We start from the raw sequence: 8,136 nt of genomic DNA, 5'->3' as shown, positions 1-8,136 counted from the left end.
CCTCTGTGTGTGTGTGTGGAGGGGGGATGCTCTTCCCCTGCTCTGTTCACTGCAGGTTTCTTTCCTGCTCTGTTCAGTTCTCTGCTCAGACAGGCCTCCCTTTCTTACTTCCAGCTAAATAGCCCCTGTCCATCACTTCACCTGCTATTTGGCCTCCCAGAACTCATGACTCCCTGAAATTATCTTCTTTATGTACGTAAGCATTTGTGGTCTGTCTGCCTGTCCCTAACAGGGTGTCAGCTCCGTGACAGCAGGGACCATTTGTCTCTGTTGATTCCCCAGCGCCCAACAAGATGTCGGGAACCTGGTAAGTGGAGAAATTTCTGTCCGGCTTAGTGAGTTCAGAAGAATGTTTCCCAGACTGTAAAGAGGAGGTCCTGCTGACGGCGGGGTGAAGGTGGGAGCCCGCCTAGGAACCAGGCCAGAGACCGGAGGCATCTGAGGGCAGGACGCAAGTCCAGATGCTCCGCAAGAGGTTCCAGCCCCCGCCCCGCCCCCCCCCCCCCGCGGCCCCCGGCGGGGCGTGCGATCCCGGAGGGCTCCACCTGGACCTCACTCCTGGCGCCGTCCCCCCGCCCCCCGGGCCGGCGGGCGAGCGGGCGGGGGCCGCGCAGTGGGGCGCGCGGGCCGCCAGGGGGTGCTGTCGGGGCGCGCACGGCCCACCTGGCGCCCGGGGCCTCGAGCGGGCGCAGCCAGGCCGCCCGGGAACTTTTTCCCTCCCGCTCTCGCTCTCCTTCTCCCCCCGCGCGCCGCCCGCCCGTCCGCTCTTCCTGTGCGGAGGGGATCGCATTTCCCCGCGGCGCCGCGGACACCAGGCAGGCCCGGCCGGGTGCGCGGCCAGGGCCCGCTCCCCCGCCGCCGGCTCCCCGCGCCCCCGGGCGCCGCCCCCGCCGCGGCCGGGCTCCGAGAGTCGAGGCGGAGAGCGAGGCGGCGGCGGCGAGGGCGACAGGCGAGCCGAGCAGGCCGCCCTGCCCGCCGCCCGAGCGCCGGCGCGAGGAGGGGGCGCCGCGGCCCACCTCCTTCCTGCGGGGCCGCCGGCCGGCCGGGCGCCGCGCCCTGACCCCCATGGCCGCCCGGGCCTGCGGGCCGCCAAGTCGCCGCGCCAGACCCAGGGCCCCCGAGTGAGCGAGCGAGCGAGCGCGGGCGCCGAGGTGAGCACTGGGCGCGGGGGCGCGGGGGCGCCGCGGGGGCCGGGCCGGGCCGGGGCGGGGCGGCGCGGGGGGCCGCGAGGTCACGGGATGGCCGTCTGGGGGCGGCCCGCGGCGCTGTCGGTGCGGCCGGGGGAGCCTGGGCGCGGGGCGCGGGGGGCACCCGGCGGGCGCCGGGGCGGGAGGGAGCTGTGGGAGTGCGCCCGCGGCGGGGGGAGCCCGGAGCGCGCGGGAGGCCGGGCGCGGGGCGCGGGGGCGCGGGGGCGGCGCGGGGCGCGGGGCTCTCGGGGGCTCCCCGCGCGGGCAGCGGCGCCCGGGCCTGTGCGCAGGCCCCGCGACCCGGCAGGAAGCGGCCCGAGGCTCCGGAGCCCCGACGCGGCCAGGCCCCGGGGGCACGGGCCCTTCGGGGGTGACGTCACGGCGGGGGCACCGGCCCCGCGAGCCCGAGCGCCCCGGCGCGCCGACCGCGACAAGCCGCCCGCCGCCCGGCCCCGCGCCCCGCGCCCCGCGCCCCGCGCCCCGCAGGCAGGCGCTCCCGGGAGGAGGACGCGGGGCCGGGCGGCGGGCGGCGGGCGGCGGGCGTGACATTCGGGCCCCGGTGGCGCCGGGGGCCTCGGAGGAGGGGCGGAGGGGAAGCGAAACAGGAGGGAGGCCGAGGCCGCCGCGGCCCCAGCTTCCTGGGGCGCCCGTTTCCCTTCTCGGGCTCTCGTAGTCCTCAGCTCCCCGCCAAGGGCCGGAGTGCGGACGGGAGCCGTGCCCTCCGGGGAGCCGCGAGCGGGCGGCGGCGGCGGGGACTGGACAAAACCGAGGGTAACAATGCGCTGCTGGGGGGCTGGGGGAGGGGCGGCCGCGCCTGAATGGCGGACCCGGGCCCGGAGCCTCGGCGCTCGCCGCTCGCCGCTCGCCGCACCCGCTCCCGCAGCGCTGGCCCGTGCTCCCGGCAGAGGCTCTGATGCAGAGGCCCCACGCGGGCCCCGCACGGCTCCCTCCCACCCCGAGGGCCGCCCCCGCCGCCGCCGCCGCCCCCGCCCCCGCCCCCGCCCCGCTCCCGCTTCATTTCTCTCCCAGCGCAGCGGTGTGTGCAGGATTCAAGGGCATTACATCTGGTTGCAATCCGGTTTCAGGCCGCTGCCGGGCTGTTAAAACCTCGCGCTGACGTCAGAGCAGGGGAATTACTTCTTTTTATTTTATCTTTTTTTAGTTGTCTGCTGCCCTGGGAGGGGAGGCGGGGGTGGGTTCGGCGAGCGCCTAAGTGGAGGCGCCAGCGCCGTGGGAGCCCCGGGCTGGGGGATCTGCTGCTCTTCCCTCCATCCCATCCTCCATGCAGACCTTGCTCCGCCTGGGTCAGGCTCACCCAGGCTGGGGGCAGCTCTCGCTGCAGACTCCGTGGAGCCCCCTCCCGACTGACCACACAGCTGTGTTTCCAGAGTCTTCCCTGGGATGTGGCTCTGGGGATGTGGAAGCTGGAAAGGAATCTCGTTTCCCACCCCGCCCCTTCGACAGCGGAGGGGGCATAGGGCACCCCAGGAGCGATCTTAGGAGCTTTGGGTGACACAGAGGAGCCAGGTAGACCTTCTGGGCTGGGGGCGGCTCCATCTCAGAACCCTGGTGAAGGCTCTCCCAGGCAAAGAGCCTTGGAGGAAAGCAGTTATCAAGAGATGACCCAGGCCCCAGAAGCCAACTCTAGAGTGGGCTAATAAATAGGACTTTTCCCCAGAGCCAGGGGCCCCTCTGGCTTCTTCCTAAATGGAGGGAATGCACCCACTTGGAAAAACCCATCTCTCTTCCACTGGACCAAGCCACCCTTGCAGGAGCCCCTCTTCCCCATTCCTCTTAGACCTCCAAGTCTAGATGGATGGCTTTCAAACTCTACAGGAGACCTCTAGTAAGAAATACATTTTAGGTCACAAGTCTCTTCACCACCACTATATAAAACTGAAACAGAAGTTGAGTGAAATAACTCTTTTTCTCTACTTTGCTGAGCTGATACTTTCTGTTCTAGCCTATTTGATTTTTTTTTTATTTTTTTAAATGCTGGTTGCAACCCACTATATTGATTTCACAATCCACTAATGGGTCATACCCAGAGTTTGAAAAAACAGTCCTACGAAATGAATCTGCCTTTTAGTCATTCCACAAACATTAATCGAAGCCCTGACAAGTTCTTTCTTTTTTAATTACTCAAGTAACACCTGGATTCATTCTTATTGTGAAAAATGCAAATAACCCAGAAGTATATAGGGTAAAAGTAAAAGTGTCCTCCGCACCTCCCCACACAGGTAACCCCAGTTCAGAGTTTGAATGTATCCTCCTGGAGGTTTTTGCTACTCGCTGAAGTATACGTGTATCATATATGCCAATACTTAGTTTTCTTTTACCCCAAATGAGAATCTCAGATTCTTACTCTTTACCTTCTCTTTTCCTTTCCATTTGTCTTTGGGAAGCCGTAGGGCGAGGCGCTCCAGGGCAAGGCTTTGGGATAACCCCCAGCTCTACTGCATAGTGAATGAGTTACCTCTCTGTATCTCAGTGTCCTGTCTGTACATCGGGAATGATAAGAGTACTGGCCTCATAGGACTCTCCTGAAGATTTGATGAAGTAGTCCATGTAAACATGTAAAAGCTTAGAATAGTACTTGTCCCAGTAAATGCCAGTTGGCACTGTCACCATTATTAATACTGGTTTATCCCCGTGGCAGTGCATGGATGCATCTTGTTGCACTTTATTTATTTATTTATTTATTTATTTATTTATTTGAGCATGCAGAAGGGGCAGAGGGAGAGAAAGAGAGGGAATCCTCAAACAGATTCCCTGCTGAGCATGGAACCTGACCCGGAACTCCATCCCACCACCCTGATCATGACCTGAGCCAAAATTAAGAGTTGGACACTCAACCAACTGAGCCACCCAGGCGCCCCCGTCTTGTTGCTTTTAATAGCCACCTGTGGGGCAGCCCTGGGTGGCTCAGCGGTTTAGCACTGCCTTCAGCTCAGGGTGTGATCTTGGAGACCAGGGATGGAGTCCTGCGTCGGGCTCCCTGTATGGAGCCTGCTTCTCCCTCTGCCTGTGTCTCTACCTCTCTCTCTCTCTCTCTTTCTTTCTCTCATGAATAATTACATAAAATCTTAAGGAAATAGCCACCTGTGGCCGTGATGCCCCCCCCACACACTTTCAAATGTGTGGCCCCAGAGGGAAGGACAGGGTGGAGCAGTGGACCATGGGCACTGTCTCTGTGGGAGAGGTACCTGGGCTCACTAGCTCCAAGGGAACAGATATTTTCCAAGGGCCCACCATTTCTGAAGTCCTGTGCTTCATGCATCTGCCTCCAAAAGGGTTATAGTCTGGTGGGTGACTGAGACCCAGGTAATACTCAAGGGAACTAGTATTGTCATGGGAGCCTGAGCCAAGTTTCAGGCAGAAAACAAGTCCCCCAGTTCATGAAGGTGTTATGGGGATAATAAGATCAAGAGAGCTAGGGCAGCATCTGTGGTAAGACTTGTCCATGTGAAGAAGAGCAGAGGGAGACAGTGTACAATCCATTTCCGAGATGAGTGGGACAGATAACTTGAGCCTTAGGATTCAGTCTTGACCAGAGTTGGGAGCCTTATGGAGGCAGGGGCTTCACGGAAGAGGGAGCTTGGAGCAGGTGCTTCCAGCATGGGTAAGTAAGAAAAAGAGGGGGCACTCCTGCCAGAGGGAACGTACCAGCAAGTGTTTGGAGCTTGAAACGGATGTGGCATGTACAGTGGCCAAGACAGGAGGAACTAGCTCAGAAAGAATGGTGACGGAAGAGGCTGGGCCTCCTGGCCTCCCTGCCTCCATCCTGCCCCCTCCCAGCATGGGCCACACTACCAGAGTGATCTTTCTCAACCATAGCAGATACTTCTAGGGGCTCCTGCTGCTGTCAGAATACAGGTCCAGTCCGTGGTCCTTCCCATATGACAGCGCCCTTTTAGGGTCCTCTGCCTGCTGTGCTGTAGAACCCCCTTCCCTTCCCTCCCCACAGCACAGCCTTCAGGATTCAGCCACGTATATCCCTGCCTCCACGCACTTGCCCAGGCTGCTGCTTCCACCTAGGATGCCCTTCACCTTCCTCCCTGCCTCCCAAGACCAAAACAGATGTCCTGTCTCCTCCTTCTCTGACCTGTGAGGCAGACTGAGTCATCTCCCTTTGTCTATACCCATGGCAGAGCGTTTATCATGGAATTATCGGTAATTCTGTCAGTGTCCTCCCCACAAGGCCGGAGCATCTAGGCCCGAGAGCACACCTCCCTCCTCCCCTGGCCCCAGTGCCAAGGGCGAGGCCTGGAACACGGGAGACGCTTGGAAGTGCTTCCTGGCAGGAAGGGCTAGGTGCCGCGGGCCCGGGTGGGAGCCCCTGACAGGTTTCGTGGGCCCCTGAGATCCCTGGCCGCTGCCTGCCGGACCTTTGCAGATTCTCAGGGCCCTGCTCAGTGGCTTCTGTTCGTTCAGACTTCTGAGAGACAAGTGAGGCCGGAGAGGGGCCCAGCACCCCCCAGGCTGCTCCCCCAGGGGCTGAGGAGAAACTGGCTCATCCTGTTTCCCCAGGGATTGAGGAGACTGTTTGAGGCAGAGCTGTGCCCTGTGCCTGGGTGGGTCACTGGGGATCTGAGACTGGAATGTGACATGGGGGGGGGGTGCACACAGGGAGGGTGAGTGCCAGGGCTGGAGGCAAGGACTGGGGCTCTGCTGGCAAAGGAGAGAATTCGTTCTGCTCGTTCTTGAGCCTGAGTAAACAGTGCGTGCGTGCGCGTGGTGGCAGGATAGAGGGAGGGAAGAAAGGGAGGTGAGGCAGGAGAAGGGGGGCAAAGAGAGCTGTGGAGGGAGGAGGGAAGGAGATGCTTTTGTTGCTAAATAGTGTGCTCAGAATTAGGAAAGGAAATATCCAGGAGCACTAGGGCTCGTTCTGACATTGAGCCAGCCTGTCTGCCTGCCTTTCCTCCCTCCCTCCCTCCTTCCTTTCCTTTCTTCCCTCCCTCCTTCCTCCCTCCCTTCTCCCTCCTTCCTCTCTCCTTCCATCCTTCCTTCCCTCCTTCCCTCCCTCCTTCCTTCCCTCCCTCCCTACTCCCTCCTCCTTCCTTCCTTCTTTCCTTTCTTCCCTCCCTCCCTCTTCCTTCCTTGCTTTCCTTCCTTCCTTGCTTCTTTCCTTTCTTCCCTCCCTCCTCCCTCCTTCCTTCCTTCCTCCTTCCTTCCTCCCTCCCTCCCTCCCTCCCTCCCTCCCTCCTTCCTTCTTCCTTCCTCCCTCTTTCCTTCCTCCCTCCCCCTCCCTCCCTCCCTCCCCCCTCTTTCCTTCCTCCCTCCTCCTCCCTCCTTCTCCCTCCTTCCTCCCTGCCCCTTTCCTTTCCTTTCCTTTCCTTTCCTTTCCTTTCCCTTTCCCTTTCCCTTTCCCTTTCCCTTTCCCTTTCCCTTTCCCTTTCCCTTTCCCTTTCCCTTTCCCTTTCTCCTTCCTTCCCTCCCTCAGCAGATACTCCCTCAGGGTGCTGCCCTTGCCTTGTGCTCACCCTGGGCCCTAGAGCCAAACCAGCATGTGGTCTGGCCTTCCAGACCCTCCCAAGTCCAAGGGCCAGGTGGGCAGTGAATACCCATTCTCCATATGAAGTGATTGGGCTCAGGGGAGCCAGTGCCCAGGGGTGCCATGGAGGGCAGGAGTGAATCTTATGAGGGGGAAACAGAGGGAGGGGGCCTTGGGAGCCACTGGACAGGAGTTGTGGGGACATCTTCCTCTGCCTTTTGCTGTATATTTCAGACTGCAGCATGTCAGCTGGAGTCCCCACCTCAGGGCTGAGTGGAGAGAGGTGTCAGAACGGGGACAAGGGCCTCACTCAGCACATGGGGGGGGATCCAAGGGACCTGCAGACAGGAGAGGAGCATGGCCCCCCTCCCCCAGGACCCCTTCCTGAAGGCCTCACACAGGGAGGGCAGCATGGTGGGGGAGCTATGGAGGCCCGGGGTTCAGCATCAGGCAAAGGTTTAGTGCCAGCTGCTGCTCCAGGCCTGTCCTCCCCCTCCTGTCAAAGATGGGAGTGGTGGCAAGCATTAAATGTGATGCCAGTGTGGGGGTGTTTTGCAATCTGAGAAGCAAGGTGCTCTAGAACCTGGGGTTAGGCGAACTGGGGTAAAATCCGGGTGCTGACCATCCTCTCCGAGGCTCCATCCCCCTGCCTTTAAAACGGGCATCAGCAGCAGCCCCGCTTGATGGCATGCAGCACATGCAGCTATTGCTCTTGGTGCTAATGGACTCTGCACAGGTTTGTGCCAGTTTGCCTCTAATCCTTCCCAAGTTTCTTCTTCAGCCAGGGAAAGATGGATGGAGCGAGTGTTTGTTACACAGCAGGGCAGGTGAGAATCAGTGTCCTGGTCAGAGCTTCTGTGTCCAGAGGGTCTCTCCCCCAATGCTGGGTGTGGATCCCAGGACTTGGCCGGCCGTGGATGTGGCCGTGCAACCACATGCTCACCCATCCCTAAGTCACACATGCGGGCCCTGTCACATACCAGGGGGCTGGGAACACAGCCCTGTATGTGTGAGGCATCTCTGATATGGCATTGAGGCCCTGCACTTGTATTTGGAGCTCAACCGCGCTGGTTCAGACCTCAGTTCTGCCACTTACTAACCAGGGACGAGTGACCTATCTTCTTTGCTCAGTAGCCTCACCTGTAAGGCAGAGAAAATAATAGCATCTACTTCCTAGGATTGTTGGGAGAGTTAATGAGTTAATGCACATTAGAGACTTAAAACAGCGCCTGGTACATAGAAGTATCTATAAGATGGTTCCTCCTTATCTTTGATTCGAGCCCTGAAGAATCTCACAGAGTGGCTCTGTGCTGGGGAAAGTGTGTTCCAGCCAGAGCTTTCCTGGGAGGGATAACACCCGGGAAGGGAAGGGAAGAGGAGTGGAGAGTAGCCCTCCAAGCCCCTCTAAGGCAGGCCTACTTCTTGAATAGGCAGTCACTACCTCTGGGCCTTGTT

The 8,136-nt window shown here is 60.3% G+C and overlaps 1 protein-coding gene across 5 annotated transcripts in view; it reads left to right on the top strand.

Moving 5' to 3' along the window:
* The first annotated feature begins 757 nt into the window (after window positions 1-757).
* Window positions 758-8,136, top strand: part of RAI1 (retinoic acid induced 1) — a 121,341-nt gene continuing 113,962 nt past the window's right edge. For all 5 annotated transcript variants that reach the window (XR_007410797.1, XR_007410798.1, XM_035716910.2 and 2 more), the window contains exon 1: window positions 758-1,151. The gene's annotated coding sequence lies outside the window, so the exon portion shown is untranslated. The remainder of the gene's footprint in view (window positions 1,152-8,136) is intronic.

The sequence above is a fragment of the Canis lupus genome, chromosome 5, assembly GCF_003254725.2.
Source record: "Canis lupus dingo isolate Sandy chromosome 5, ASM325472v2, whole genome shotgun sequence".
NCBI classification, from domain to species: Eukaryota; Metazoa; Chordata; class Mammalia; order Carnivora; family Canidae; genus Canis; species Canis lupus.
Note: the sequence above shows the minus strand (reverse complement) of the source record. Positions and strands in the feature narration are given on the sequence as shown.